Source organism: Arachis hypogaea, chromosome 5 (assembly GCF_003086295.3).
Source record: "Arachis hypogaea cultivar Tifrunner chromosome 5, arahy.Tifrunner.gnm2.J5K5, whole genome shotgun sequence".
NCBI lineage: Eukaryota > Viridiplantae > Streptophyta > Magnoliopsida > Fabales > Fabaceae > Arachis > Arachis hypogaea.
In genome coordinates this window covers 99,233,581-99,248,814 of record NC_092040.1, presented here as the reverse complement: position 1 = coordinate 99,248,814, position 15,234 = coordinate 99,233,581, and the positions used below count along the sequence as shown (strand labels likewise).

The 15,234-nt window shown below is 33.4% G+C and overlaps 1 long non-coding RNA gene across 1 annotated transcript; it reads left to right on the top strand.

Annotated features, from left to right (window-relative positions):
* The first annotated feature begins 8,111 nt into the window (after positions 1–8,111).
* LOC112802209 (uncharacterized) lies at positions 8,112–12,929 on the top strand. The gene is made up of 4 exons (XR_003202238.3): positions 8,112–8,247; positions 8,345–9,174; positions 9,920–10,051; positions 12,604–12,929. It is a non-coding gene; the product is annotated as an uncharacterized lncRNA (long non-coding RNA).
* The last annotated feature ends 2,305 nt before the right edge of the window (positions 12,930–15,234 follow it).

Genomic DNA, 15,234 nt, shown 5'->3' with positions numbered 1-15,234 from the left:
ATTTTTTTTTTATCATTAAATTTTGCTTACCAAAATATCCTTTAATAAATTATTTTTTTATTAATTAAATTGTATTTTTAACAAAATATTTTCAAAAAAATTAATAATTAAATTATTTTTTTCTAAGATACCTATTTTTCAATAATTTTTTGATTATTAAATTGTGATTTTACTAAAATTTTTGTTAACAATTATTTTTATATTTACTATTAATTTTTTTATATTAATATATATTATTTTAATATTAAATAAAAAAATCTTACCACTGGTAATATGTATAACAATTAATATTTATTGATATTGAAAAATAATCTTACTAAAATTTTTTATTTAATGTTAAAATAATATATAGATATCGAAAAATTAATAGTAAAATATAAACAAATTGTTAACAAAAATTTTGGTAAAATTATTAAAGGGTATTTAAAAAAATAACATAATTATTAAATTTTTTAAAAATACAATTTAATCAATAAAAAAATAATTTATTAAAGAATATTTTATTAAGCAAAATTTAATAATAAAAAATAAAATTTTTGCTAATGAATATTTTTTTAAAAAATAATTTTTTTTTAAAAAAATAGATAAAATTAACATTAGTTAACACAAAAAGTTTAAAATGGATTAAAAATGAGGTTTTTTAAACGTTAGAAGGGAGGGAAATGTATATTTATAAAATATAGGAGAATGGAGTATCATTTTAGCATCTCACATGGGAGGGGAGTGGAATTTTCTCTAATAATTATTACTTTCGCTATTTGAAATTTCTTTCATTACGTTAATGACTTAGGAAGTAGGGAAGGAGAAGGCCGAGAAACAAGAAAGAGATGGAGGCTAGGAGCAATGAAGCTAAACAGACCACGAGTTTTCTTTTTTCTTCTTTAGTCCAAATGATGTTGTTTTGGTTCAAAATAGGTAAAAATCAAATTTGCAAACTCTGGAGTAAATTTGCGTGAGTCTATCTAAAAACAAATTTGAGGTCAAGTCAATTTGAATCTACTACCTAAAATCATAAATTTAAAAGATTATATGAGTTAATTTGAGAGTTTGACAACTAGTTAAAGTTAAAAACGGTAGATTTTGCAGAAAAAAAAAAGATTAATTATACTTTGTTGTTAATTTTGGCCTCTAGTGTTAGAATTCTAATTATATCACTGTGTATAAGAAATATTTATAATTTTTCTGGATTTGATTTTCTATTATAGTTATTTTGAAATTATTTTTAAAAGTTTGTACAGATGCGATTCAACCATCTTAATCAAAGTGAATTTAATAACTAATGTAATATTAAATATGTATGAGGCAGTTGAATTGACCAAATCGGACTAAATTTAATAAAAACATATAGAAAATTAATTTAGTTAGTTAACATTAGTGAAATTTGTGTTTAAGTTTATAGTTTAGAATTTAGAATTAAATGTTTATGATTTAGAGTATAAAATTTAAGATAAATAAAAAATTAAAAAAAATTACTGACATTGACTGAAAAAATTAATTACATACCTAACATTACTTATTCAATAATCATAGCAATAGTAATACATAAACATAGATATGAAAAGTAATAAATATTTACCTATTGTAGATGTATAGATGAGTCCAATAACGGTTTATCACAAATTTTTCTTCGATTTTTTTTCGGTCCTATAGATTTTCTAATTATCAAAACCACAAAATGAATTGATGGCCGTAGTATAGACTATAGATGATTCCAAAAAAGGTTGCTGCTACCTGAGTTTGTGTTTTTCACAAAACATAGCCTCTTTCAGCTCAATTCCACAACTCACCTTTCAATAGATTCTATGTTATCCTCTCATGGACTCATGTAAATTAATAGTGGCTCTGAGCAAAACGGGAGACGCACGCTCACATAATACACAACAAAATTTGTATTCTACTTTATACATTAACTCATATAATCTTTTAGCTAAAATTAAAATATTGAGGTATCTTAGTAGAGTTGTTACATAGTACTATATTACGAAAACCTACAAAAGTAACACTTTGCAATTTGTATAACGTAAACCTTCACAATTAAGTTTGAAGTATAGGTTTAAAAAAGTAAACATGACTTTTACTTAATCAATCTATCCCTTTCTATTTATGTTTCGCAAAAAAAAAAAAAACATAAATAATTTAAGAATTTTAATAATTATTTGAACAAATAATAATGTTATCCCTCTTTAGTTTGATGGTAAAAATTTGCATAAAATTGTATAAAGTTAATAGTTGAAAGAAATAAATAATTTAATAAAAAAAATATAGATAACTAATAATATTTTTGAATAATGTGTGAATAATATGAATTAATAGGGTTAAAAGAGTAAATTTAATGAGTAGCATTAAATTAGAGTGTAGTGTACTTGTATTTGATTGATAGTTATTCATGTTGTTTAAGATAATCATTGTTTACCTAATATTTCCCTTTAATAAAATATATCAAATTATCTAATAGTTCTCAACTACTAAAATAATTATATGCGAGTTTCGACCCTCATTAAGCACAAAAAGACTTGGTTTAGTGGTTGAATCTCCTATCTGTACATATGTGTTTGTAGGGGTGCTCAAGACCTAGTTTGGCCCGAAAATCTAGCCCGAATTTAATTATAGAATTAATTTGATTCAATTTCGTTGTGATCCCATCAGTTCCAAAATTTTAATAATTGGCCTAGCTAATTTATTAAATTGGATTCAGACCAGAGTTTAGGTCACTCGATATTCTGTTAAACCTATATAAATAAAAAATACAATTTATGACAAGATTATTAATGGTACATCCATTTTATGATGTCTTTATTCCTTTTTTATTAATTAATGTAATTTATATAATAATTTTGAGAGATTAATTTTTACATATTTTACTAATGTTACTAAGGTACCTACACAACAAGGATCAAGTTTACAATTTTGAGAGTAAACTTCGAATCAAATGAATTTAGTTTTGTAGTTATTTGTTATTTAATAGTTAATATTTTGTTGTTATTAGTTGGTATTAGACTATAAATTATTATTATGTTAATCTTGTGTTGGTTGTTAGTTTTGTTTTAATTGTCTTTTGAAATTTAAATGTTTAGTGTGCAAGTGACTTGATTATTATTGTGAGACTTTAAAGTATTGTTATTAGACTTTAAATTATTATTGTTATGTGAATGTTGTAATGTTATGGTGCAATTGTTTTAAAAAATTTCGACATTTAAAAAATGTAGGATTCAAATTTTTGGTGATGTTGTGATGTATTACAAAAAGGTATATATGTCTTTTAAATTAATTTTATTATTATGTTATATTAATTATAAGGATGTTGTTTTATTTTTAATTAAACTTATTAAATTAGAAAATAGACCAAAAAATCATAAAATTAAAATTTATGGACAAATTTAATTCAAGTATGGATATCAATTTTTTGACAACAAATAATTTTTTTCTTATATAAATAAGTGTCATCATAAATTTTTAGTATAAAATTTATCAAGATTTGACTTCATCCAATCTAGATTCGGTTTAAGTGTGGTCCAAAAATAGTGTGATTTTATCAGATCCAAAACTGAATAAAGATTTTAAAAATAAATACAATTATTATTTAAAATTCGATCCGAAGTAAAATAAATCCGACTTCACCTGGTCCCACCTACATCCCCTGTGTGCTTGTATGTTGAAGATCGTAAGTTGCCGTGACTTAGAGTGTTTGGTTAGTGTCTTTCAGACACAAAAATAAAAACATAATAACACAGACATAGACACAAAATACATAATTGTTTTTACTATGTTTGGTGATAATGTACAAGACACATTGATGTAAATTAAATGTCATATTTACTTCTGTGTTATATTTGCTGCAACACCACTACCAACAATGCTTTCCAACATCACTACCATTAATTTTTCAACTTCAATCCAAATAACTATGAACTATCATCAAAATCTTTAATCCAATAATCAAATCAATAATTTTTTTATATATATAAAATTGAAACAAAAATTCAGACTAGAAAAAAATTTGAACATAATATATCTGGTGAAAAAAATAATGGACAATAAAAAAAAACATAGGAAGCAAGCACAATCTAAAAAACAGATATAGCGGCAGCGAAGACAGATCTATATACAGGGAGAGGCAATAGAGGCATCGACGTCGGTGCAAGCCAACGAGAAAGAGAGGTGGGTGAAGGTAAATCTGAAGGCAAGGAGAGGCCACAGAGGCGTCGGCACGAGCGATGGAGAAGAGAGGCGGGTCAAGGTAGATCTAAAGGCGGCACGACAACAGGGATGACGACGGTGATGACGGAGAGCGAGAGGGAGGCGACACGACGATGGCGACGACAACAACATTGAGAGAGAGATGGGGCGGCAGCAGCAGAGGAAGGAAGAAAGAAGGCAGAAGAGAGGAGGAGAGGCGGATAAAGGAGGGAGACAATGGCGACGCCGGTAGTGGTGGCGACAATAATTATAGAAGAAGAAGGCAGAGGTAGAATGGAGGTAGGAAGATGGAATAAACCGGAGAAGAAGAGAGAGAGTTATGAAGATTAGGATAAAGGATAAAATTGAAATTTAAAAAAATAATCAGGAATAAAATTAAAAAAATCTATGTCTTACGAATTGTATCTCAATGTCACAAATTGAAGGAAATATACTAAATATATGTCTTTTATGTATATTTGTGTGTAATTGTATCTATTAAAATTTTGGTCTCAATAGACACAGACATAAACTAAACAGGACCTAGCTTTTTATATTAGGCTTTACTATTTTTTATAATATAATAAATTAGATTTAAATTTTCTCAATTTTAAATTTTATTTTAGAAAATAAAATATAATTTTTTATTATTTATTTTAAAAGTAAGACTAAAAAAATATAAAAAACAAATTATTTAAAAATAAAAAATTATATTTTATTTTTTAAAATAAAAATTTAAATTTTAGAGGATTCAAATTCTAATAAATTAATAACTACTGGGGCGGGTACCTCCTAATAACTAATTGGCACCTTTTTTATACTCAATTATTGGTCATTTTATTATTATATGTCAATGTCCCAGATCCACCCGTTTCACTTTATGAATTTCTATAATAAAAGTCTACTCATTTAAGAGAAGTTTATTAGGATAAAATGAACTAATCTATGTATTTTTTATTTAAATAAATAATTTTAATTAAAAATAAAAAATTGAAGTAAAATCATCAACTATAGCCAAAATTTTAGCCTAAATTTGAGACTTGAGATATTTGGATTACAAATTGATATATTTAAGTTGGATTATTAAAAAATTGTTAAAAGCAATTTAAAAATTAGAAAAAAGAGAAAATTTAAAAATGTGCAACTCGTTTATTTGTTAGGCCAACCAAAAAATTCACAGGTTAATCGAGCAACCTTGTTAAACGTATTAAGGTGATTAAACAGTCTCATTCAATGATTTCATTAGTTTTAATAGTTTAATATATTAAATAACAAATATAAGGAGTATAATGAATTAATCTCGTATTGAAAAAAAAAATTTATAAGATAAGAGATACATATTATATGACACTTTAAAATTTTTAGTTAAATGTAATATTTTTTATTTTATTTTATTTTATTTGATTTCTCACCAATTATCAAAAATCAAAAATATTTCTCATAGTGATCCAACATAATAGTATAATTTAAACATAGAATAAAACCCAAAACAGCTCCTGACAATTACCTCAAAAAATAACGAGGTTCTTAACAAAAAAAAATTTCAACCCGACCCCTGACAATTATTTTAAAATGACAACGAGGCCCCTGTGCCAAAAAAAGTTAATGTTGTATTTTGTTGGCACAGGGACAAATGGTGGACGAAATTGTGATCCTCAAAGTTGGTCTCTTTGTACTTGTATGAAATTTAAATTTTGACTCTATCAAAAATACCCTAAAGAGATCATGGTATGATAAATTGGGATCTTAATAATTCCTGGTGTGATCATAACTCCGTTCAACTTAACCAGCAAGTGTACTGGGTCATCCAAGTAATACCTTACGTGAGTAAGGGTCGATCCCACAGAAATTGTTGGTATGAAGCAAGCTATGGTCACCTTGTAAATCTCAGCCATGCAGATTAAATGGTTTATGATAAGTTCGAAAATTATTAATAAACAGAAAATAAAATAGGATAGAAATACTTATGTAAATCAATAGTGGGAATTTCAGATAGGCGTATGGAGATGCTGTGCTCCTCTTGAATCTCTACTTTCTTATTACATTCATCCAATCCTTCTTACTCCTTTCCATGACAAGCTGTATGTAGGGCATCACCGTTGTCAATGGCTACATCCCATCCTCTCAGTGAAAATGGTCCTATGCTCTGTCACAGCACGGCTAATCATCTGTCGGTTCTCAATCAGGTTGGAATAGAATCCCTTGATTCTTTTGCGTCTGTCACTAATGCCCAGCCTTCAGGAGTTTGAAGCTCGTCACAGTCATTCAATACCGGAATCCTACTCGGAATACCACAGACAAGGTTAGACTTTCCGGATTCCCGAAATCCTACTCGGAATACCACAGACAAGGTTAGACTTTCTGGATTCCCATGAATGCCGCCATCTATCTAGCTTATACCACGAAGATTCTGTTGGGGAATCTAAGAGATATGCGCCCGGCCTAAGGTAGAACGGAAGTGGTTGTCAATCACGCGCGTTCATAGGTGAGAATGATGATGAGTGTCACGGATCATCACATTCATCAAGTTGTTGTGCAACGTATATCTTGGAATAAGAATAAAAGAGAATTGAATAGAAAGTAATAGTAATTGTATTAAAACTTGAGGTACAGCAGAGCTCCACACCCTTAATCTATGGTGTGTAGAAACTCCACCGTTGAAATACATAAGTGAAAGGTTCAGGCATGGCCGAATGGCCAGCCCCCTAAAACATGATCAATGGCCTCTTAAGATGAAGAATAAAACAAAACTGAGACCAAAGATGAAACGTGGTCAAAAGACGACTAATACACTAGTAAAAAGTCTTATTTATACTAAACTAGCTACTAGGGTTTACAGAGGTAAGTAATTGATGCATAAATTCACTTCCGGGGCCCACTTGGTGTATGCTTGGGCTGAGCTTGATCTATCCACGAGCTGAGGCTTTTATTGGAGTTGAACGCCGAGTATAGCGTGTTTCTGGCGTTCAACTCCGGGTTGTGACGTGTTTCTGGCGTTTAACTCCAGACAGCAGCATGTACTTGGCGTTGAGCGCCACTTTACGTCGTCAATTCCCAAATAAAGTATGGACTATTATATATTGCTGGAAAGCTCTGGATGTCTAATTTGCAACGCCGTTGAGAGCGCGCAATTTGGAGTTCTATAGCTCCAGAAAATCCATTTCGAGTGCAGGGAGGTCAGATTCCAACAGCATCAGTAGTCCTTTTGTCAGCCTTTTTTCAGAGTTTTGCTCAAGTCCCTCAATTTCAGCCAGAAATTATCTGAAATCACAAAAAAACACACAAACTCATAGTGAAGTCCAGAAATGTGAATTTAACATAAAAACTAATGAAAACATCCCTAAAAGTAGCTTGAACTTACTAAAAACTACCTAAAAACAATGCCAAAAAGCGTATAAATTATCCGCTCATCATCTAATCAGTCCAAAAAAAATAACAGGGGCCGGATTGGATGTTTTTTTTTCGGGGACCTCGTTGTCCTTTCGAGGTAATTGTCAGGAGTCGGATGGGGTATTCACTCTTTAACATATTGTTTTAAGAAAAGAATGGATTAAAAGCTTTACTAAAAGCCAAGTCTTTTCCGATTTTCCTTTACTTAAAAGTCAAGATGTTATTATTTATTGAGAAGAAACAAATTAAAAAAAAAGTTAATCATTAAGACAAACCATAAGACAAAGTTATTTAAAAGTTATTATTAATACCTAAATTATGGTTGAAAGATTATAATCTTTTTCTTCTGATCTAATTTTTTCATTTATCGTTAGACTTACACTATTAATTATCCCCTCCGCCACAAGGACTTTGCCCACAAGGTCCATTTCAGGAACTAGCTAGAGAGATTTGAGGCATGTATCCAGTTCGCCTCCTCCCTTAGAATTTCTTCCCAATCAACAAGTACATTCACATGTGTTTCATCCAAGGTTACAACATTTTGGCGAGCCAGCACAATAGTTGGTATAGGTTGCAGCAATGAAGGCAAATTAGTGACAACGGTTGTTGTTGGCGGCGCATCCCCTTTGTATGCCTTCAACACCGACACGTGAAAAATCGGGTGCAATGAGCACGATTCTGGTAACTCCAAGCAGTCACTACCTTACTAACCTTCTTCTTGATTCTAAAAGGCCCATAGAACCTATTACTGAGCTTGTGAAAATCATACATATGCAAGGATTGCTGCCAAAACAACTTCACTCAGAGGAGGACCCAATTGCCCACCACAAACTCTTTGGGTCGACGGTGCTTGTCTTCCTGCCTCCACATCTTCTCGTGGGCTTACCCGAGGTGAAATCTAAGTTTGCAGTGCAGCACCTCCCCCATATGAAGAAATTCATCAACCTCCCAAACTTCAGATGCACCAGGGAGATACTTGGGCTGTGAAGCCATAGAGTACACGTGGAGTGCCTTATGGGGTGACATTCCCAATATAAAGTGATAGGTTCCGTTATAGCAGAACTCAACCCAGTAAAGAAAGGAGCTCCACAATTTCCGGTGGGAATGGGTGAAGACTCGAAGGTATTGCTCTAAGATGCGATTAATAACCTCAGTCTGGCCATTCGACTGCAGGTGGTAAGTCGTACTGTAGAAGAGGTGAGTTCCACTAAAGGTGAGCGAATTCTTCTAAAAATGGCTCAGAAAAAAGGGATCCCGGTCACTTACAATCGACACCGAAAATCCATGTAATTTTACCATCGTTCCAATGAAAGCTCTTATGGCGTCCTTTATTGTAAAGCCAGGTTTCAGGGATGTAAAATGTTTCACCTTACTAAATCGATACACCACCACAAGTATGGCCGTGTAACCTGCTGACTTTGGAAGTTGGACAATGAAATCCATGGTGATGTCAAATCATGGATGAGCTAGGATTATTGGCAGGGGTTGTAACAACCCTTGTGATTTTGTTGGCACATACTTAATCAATTAACAATTTGGGCATTGATCAACAAAATGCTGCACGTTTGACCTCATTCCTGGCCAAAAGAAGTTCTCACCCAATAGCTTGTAAGTCTTTAGTATGTCGCCATGTCCAGCTTTTTTGGTGTGGAGTGAAATTCTTGCAATAACATTTCACACAATTCTTGAAAATCAAGTATAAACAACCTTCCTTGATAAAGCATAATTCCATCCTTCATTGTGTAATCTGAACTCAACTTTCCCTACCGGTAGGGATGGCAATGGATATCCATGGGAGTGGGACTCTCCCCTCACTCTCCATCCCTGTTTTGCCTTCTGTCATCGCCTCATTCCCATTATGAGTGCCCATTTATTTTTCCCCGCGGGAAATGGGGATACACATGGGTATCCGTGGATATTAAATTTAAAAAATAAAAAAACTTCAACCATGAAAAAATTTTATACAATTCAACTAAATGTATCAAATCAAACTTAATTCAAACACATTCAACATTACTAAACCCAATTCAATATTATTCAACTAAATCTCTAACATACAAACTAAAATAAAATGAAATAGAAAAGTGTCTAACAAAAGAAAATAACAAATCTTGATTGACGATTATAGCTTGGTGATAGTACTCTCTTCTTGTAATGATACAAATTTGGGTAATTAATTGGTGCAAATTTAGATATTATGCACATCACTAATTTGTTTCTAAATAAAACTTAAAAAAAATTAAACATATACTTAGCAGGTCTCCATTTTCTTTCCCATCACGGGTAGCTGTGGGTTCAGGTTCTTTTTCCATCCTTACCTGCTAGTATTGATCAAACAATTCCTTGGTAACAGGATCTTGCTACAGCACTTCCCTTAGTGTAGTCCACAACAATGATTGCACAGTGGACAAATTCTTCAATTCAACACTAACTCCTTCTTCAAGCATCCGAGACAATGCATCTGCCGCCTGATTCAATTTACCAGGTTTATACTTTATCTCAAACTCATAGATCGATAATTTAGAAAGATAGTGTTGTTGTTCTAGTGTCAAAGTTACTTGTGTCATGATTTCTTTCAACCCTTGATGATCAGTCTTAATTAGGAACCGTCGTCCTAACAGATAGTACCGCCATTTAGCCATGACTTGAGTGATAGCATAGAGCTCTCTCACATAGACCGATGCTACTCAGAATCTCTAATTAAGTTTCTTACTAAAATAGGTGATAGGGTGCCCATTTTGAGAAAGAACCGCGCCTACTCTTGTATTAAAAGCATCCGTCTCCACTGTAAAAGGTTGGAAGAAGTGGGAAGAGCCAAAATAAGGATTCTTACCATAGCTGATTTTAATTCCTCAAATGCCTCATCTGCTTCTCGGTCCTAGTGAAAATTTTTCTTCTTAAGTAGTTCAATTAGGGTGCTGCTAACCTCACATAGTATGGAACAAATTTCTGATAATATCCCGTAAAATCCAAAAAATCGCGTAATTGCTTGAGGGTGGTTGGTTTAGGCCACACTTGTATGGCCACTATCTTTTTTGGATCAACCTTCACCCCTTGAGTGCACACAACATGGCCTAAGTATCCCACTTGAGTCTGGCCAAAAATGCATTTAGAATTTTTGCAAAAAACTGATGTTGAGATAGAGTACTAAGTATTGTAGATAAGTGATTGAGGTGTTCTTCTCATGACTTGCTATAGATCAAGACGTCATTAAAAAAATATAGCAATAAATTTTCATAGGTAGGGATGGAAAATGTGATTCATCGTCGCTTGGAATGTGGAGGGTGCATTAGTGAGCCCAAACGGCATCACTACAAATTGATAGTGCCCTTCATGGGTTCAGAATGCAGTCATAGGAATAATGTCCTCATTCATGCGAATCTGGTGATAGCCAGACCGTAAATCGATCTTAGAAAAATACTCAACTCCAAACAATTCATCCAAAATCTCTTCTATGGTCGGAATCGAAAATTTGTCCTTGATGGTAATCGTATTTAGTGCACGATAATCCATACAAAACCTCCAACTTTCGTCTTTCTTTTTCACCAATAATACGGGGCTAGAGAAAAACACTCCTACTCTCTCGTATAATACTCGAGTCTAGCATCTCTTCTACCAACCTAGCCATTCCTTCTTTTTGAAAATGTGGGTACTTGTGCGGCTGCACACACACTAGTTTGGCACCCGACATAAGCGTAATATGATGATCAATTTCCCGTAGTGGGCCAGTGTGGTAGGCTCTTCAAAAACCCGCTTAAACTTGTCCAATAGGTTCTGGACCTCCTCTGTTGGCATAGTCGCTTCGGCTGTCTTAGTTCCATTCTCAATCACCTTTAAATGATAAAAATCAGTAATCACTTCACTTGTCACAAGCTTGTGTAGCATTTGATTGCTAATTTTCTCCACTGAGAGTAGTCTCTCTCCTTGGAGCATAATGTTAACATAATTCACCTTGAATTGCATTGCCAATAACCCGTAGTGAGTAGTAACATAGCCTAAGCACATGAGCCACTGCATTCCCAACACAATGTCTACCCTTATAAGTCAATAACATAGGTATTAATGTTGAACTGGTACCCTTGCATTATCAAAGGAGTGTTCTCACATTGTGCTCTGCACCCAATCACCTCTCTATTGCCGACTAACATTTAGAGAGGTATAACTTATTGTATCGGAAACTTAAGCCTTTCCGCCACACTAGCCTTCACAAAATGATGAGTACCTCCTCCATTGATCAGGACCATCACAAGCTACCCCTTATACGTTCCCTTTAACTTGAAGGTGGTAGGTTAGTACTATCCAACCATAGTATTAAAACTGATTTTTGGTTGAGTGAGTTGGATAACAATGGATTTTTCTGGTTCTGATGTCTCAATAACAATTGATTTTGGGTCTTTTAGAATTTCTTGCAACTCCTCTTCGCCAATTAACAGGTAGCATGATGTCTTGGAGAAATAGGTTGGCGATCATTTGTCTTCACAATAGTAGCATAAGTCTTTTTCTCTCTTTTGTTTAATTTTTGCAGTAGGTAATTTTTAAATGGTATTGCTGGTGTCTGGCTTGGTATTGTTGAGTTTACTAGGGGATTGAGGGTTATGAGTGGGTGGCCTAATCAGAGGCAGTGATTATCTTGGTAAAGTAGGTCGATTCAGATTTGGGATATTGCTTTGAGAGTGTGGGTGCTTGGTAGGGTGATTTTAGTAGTAGCTTGGTGTTTTTGTTCATAGAATTTGACTAAAGAAATGACAGATACACAGGTGGTGGGTTTTGCTAGCAGAAGCTCACATTTCAAATTTTCTTGTAAACCAGATACAAACAAAAAATTAGCCAGTCTTCACTGATTCCCATAACTTGATTTGATAAGTCATCAAATTGATTTTGATACTCAATCATGGTATTCACTTACTTCAACTCCTTAAGTGTAACTTTAGAATCATAAAAAATATTTTGCCCAAATCTAACAATCGGTGCATCTAAGAACAATTTCCATATATATTAAGTATTGTTATTAACCTCATCTGTACCTATTATATGCAGGTTCAATGAGATGAAAGGAGATCATACGTACCCTCATATCTTATGGAATGTCGTATTATTCAAAATATTCTCATACCTTGAAGGCTTATTCCTCAACGTCTTTACCAACAAACATGGCCAGCTCAACTTTTATTCCTTTGAGGTTTGATAGCAAGGAATATGAAGGGGGACATGAGAAAGTAGGGGTTTCTTGTAAAATCCGGTCAAACTATAATTAATTAAATAATAAAACAAATATGAACAAATATGGTTAGAAAATTTAGCATTCGGAATTTGATCATTTAAATATGATATTTGGATTCAGTGAATTTTTCTGAGACGAAAAACATAGTTTTCAGCGTAAAAATGCATACTAGAAATTGACCGGCAGTCCCGGCTGAGATCTGTTTGATATTGCGACTGAGAAAATTAATTTTGAAGTGAATAAGGTTAAGAAATTATAATTTATAATTAGGGAAGATAGAAATTTTTAAAATACGATTTAAAACTCTAATCATAAAGGTTTTGGCCCAAAATTGGTCCAACAGACTAAACCGAGTGAACCAGACCCAAGTGGATCCAAACCCACATATATAAGCCTTCACAATAATCCATTTCAGCATCATTTATTTCCCCCTTTCTTGTGTTCCACGGCGAGAGAGAAGAGAGAAAAGGGAAATCAAAACTAACTCCCTTTTATCTTCAAACCACCATAACTTTCTCTTCGGAGCTCCGATTGACGAGCAATTTGTGGTCACGTGTCGCTCTTCTCCTCCTCTTCAATTATATCTAGGTATTGTGGTGAGTATTTTACTCTCCTCTGCCTAACTTTTGTTTTCTACTTTAAATTCAAATTTGATTATGGATGTTGAGTAATTTTATGATATTCATTATAAACTTCAGTGGGTTGAGGTAAGAAATCACTAACCCTTGTGATTTACTAGATTTTATAAATCCTAGGTTGATGTATGTATGATATTGGTTGTGTTAGAGTTGTTGGATGAGATTTTGGTACTCTTGAAAACTTGAATTTGGCTTGTGAAACTCTTGGTGGAGTTTAAAGCTAGTGCTTGGTGAAAATTTACAAGGAAAGATCAAATTGTTGTAACTACAAGAGGTACGGTATAAGTTTCATTTAAGTACCGTGTGGTATGATATGAATTCCTAGGCTAGATGCTCCTAGGATTAGGTTTGGATTGTGTGTCTTGATTGGAATTGATGTGTATAGATATTATGATGTGGAAATTAATAATTTGGAATGAGTTTTGTGTGAATGGGTATGTTTGGTATGTTGTGAAATTGAGAAATTAGTTAATGATGATATGTTGATGAATTCTTTATGTTAAATTGAATAGATGCTGGGCCTGAGGCCGTGAACTTTGGGCCAGAGGCCGGAAAAAGGTAAGAAAGGTGAGTTGATGTGTGTATTGTGTAATGATATAAGAGATTGGATGGATTTTAGATATTGAATTTGTGAATAATTGGTTTGATTATTGAATAATAAGGTTTGAAGAATTGAGGTATGAAATTTGATAGTTTTGGGTGAAATTATGTAGAAGAGGTAGGTTTGGATTTGGTTGAGTGTAAATATGTGAATGTGGTTGGGTTGTGGTCAATTTGATGAGTGAAAATGAATTTGGCTTGTGAACTTTGGAAAAATTGGTGATTTATGTTTTTAGGTAAAAACTGATTTTTGACCAAATTCGGCGATCCGTAACTCGGTCTTCAGAGTTGGAAATTCTTCAAAATTAAATTTTTATGAAAGTTTATTCAACGATCTTTCCAACGGTTCAAGAATGGTTGAAAAAGAAATTTTGTAGAAAAAGTTATGAAGTTTTGAAAATTGGGGTCAAAAACTGGTTTTTAACACTTGGCAGCTTTTACCTTTTCTGCAAGACTCGCGTACGCGAGGGTGCCACACGACGCGAGCATTGGGCTCTGTCCGGTGGCCTCGCGTATGCAGAAGGGGGCATACGTACGCGAGAGTGCCTAAATCGAAGCCTTGCGTACGCGGATAGTGGTACGCGGCGCGAGCAAATATTCTGTCTTCACCACTCGCGTACACAACCAAATTTCGCGTATGTGACACCCTCAATTTACATTGCTTGCTTTGGCATTGTTTTTAGTATGTTTTTAGTATGATCTAGTTAGTTTTTAGTATATTTTTAGTAGTTTTTAGTTAAAATTCACTTTTCTGGACTTTACTATGAGTTTGTGTATTTTTCTGTGATTTCAGATATTTTCTGACTGAAATTGAGGGTCCTGAGCAAAAATCTGATTTAGAGATTGAGAAGGACTGCAGATGCTGTTGGATTCTGACCTCCCTGCACTCGAAGTGGATTTTCTGGAGCTACAGAAGCCCAATTGGCGCGCTCTCAACGGCGTTGGAAAGTAGACATTCTGGGCTTTCCAGCAATATATGATAGTCTATACTTTGCCCGAGATTTGATGGCCCAAACCGGCGTGGCAAAACAGCCTCAGAAATTCCAGCGTTTAACGCTGGAACTGGCATAAAACTTGGAGTTAAACGCCCAAACTGGCATCAAAGCTGGCGTTTAACTCCAGAAAAGGTCTCTACACGAAAATGCTTTATTGCTCAGCCCAAGCACACACTAAGTGGACCCAGAAGTGGATTTTTACGTCATTTACTCA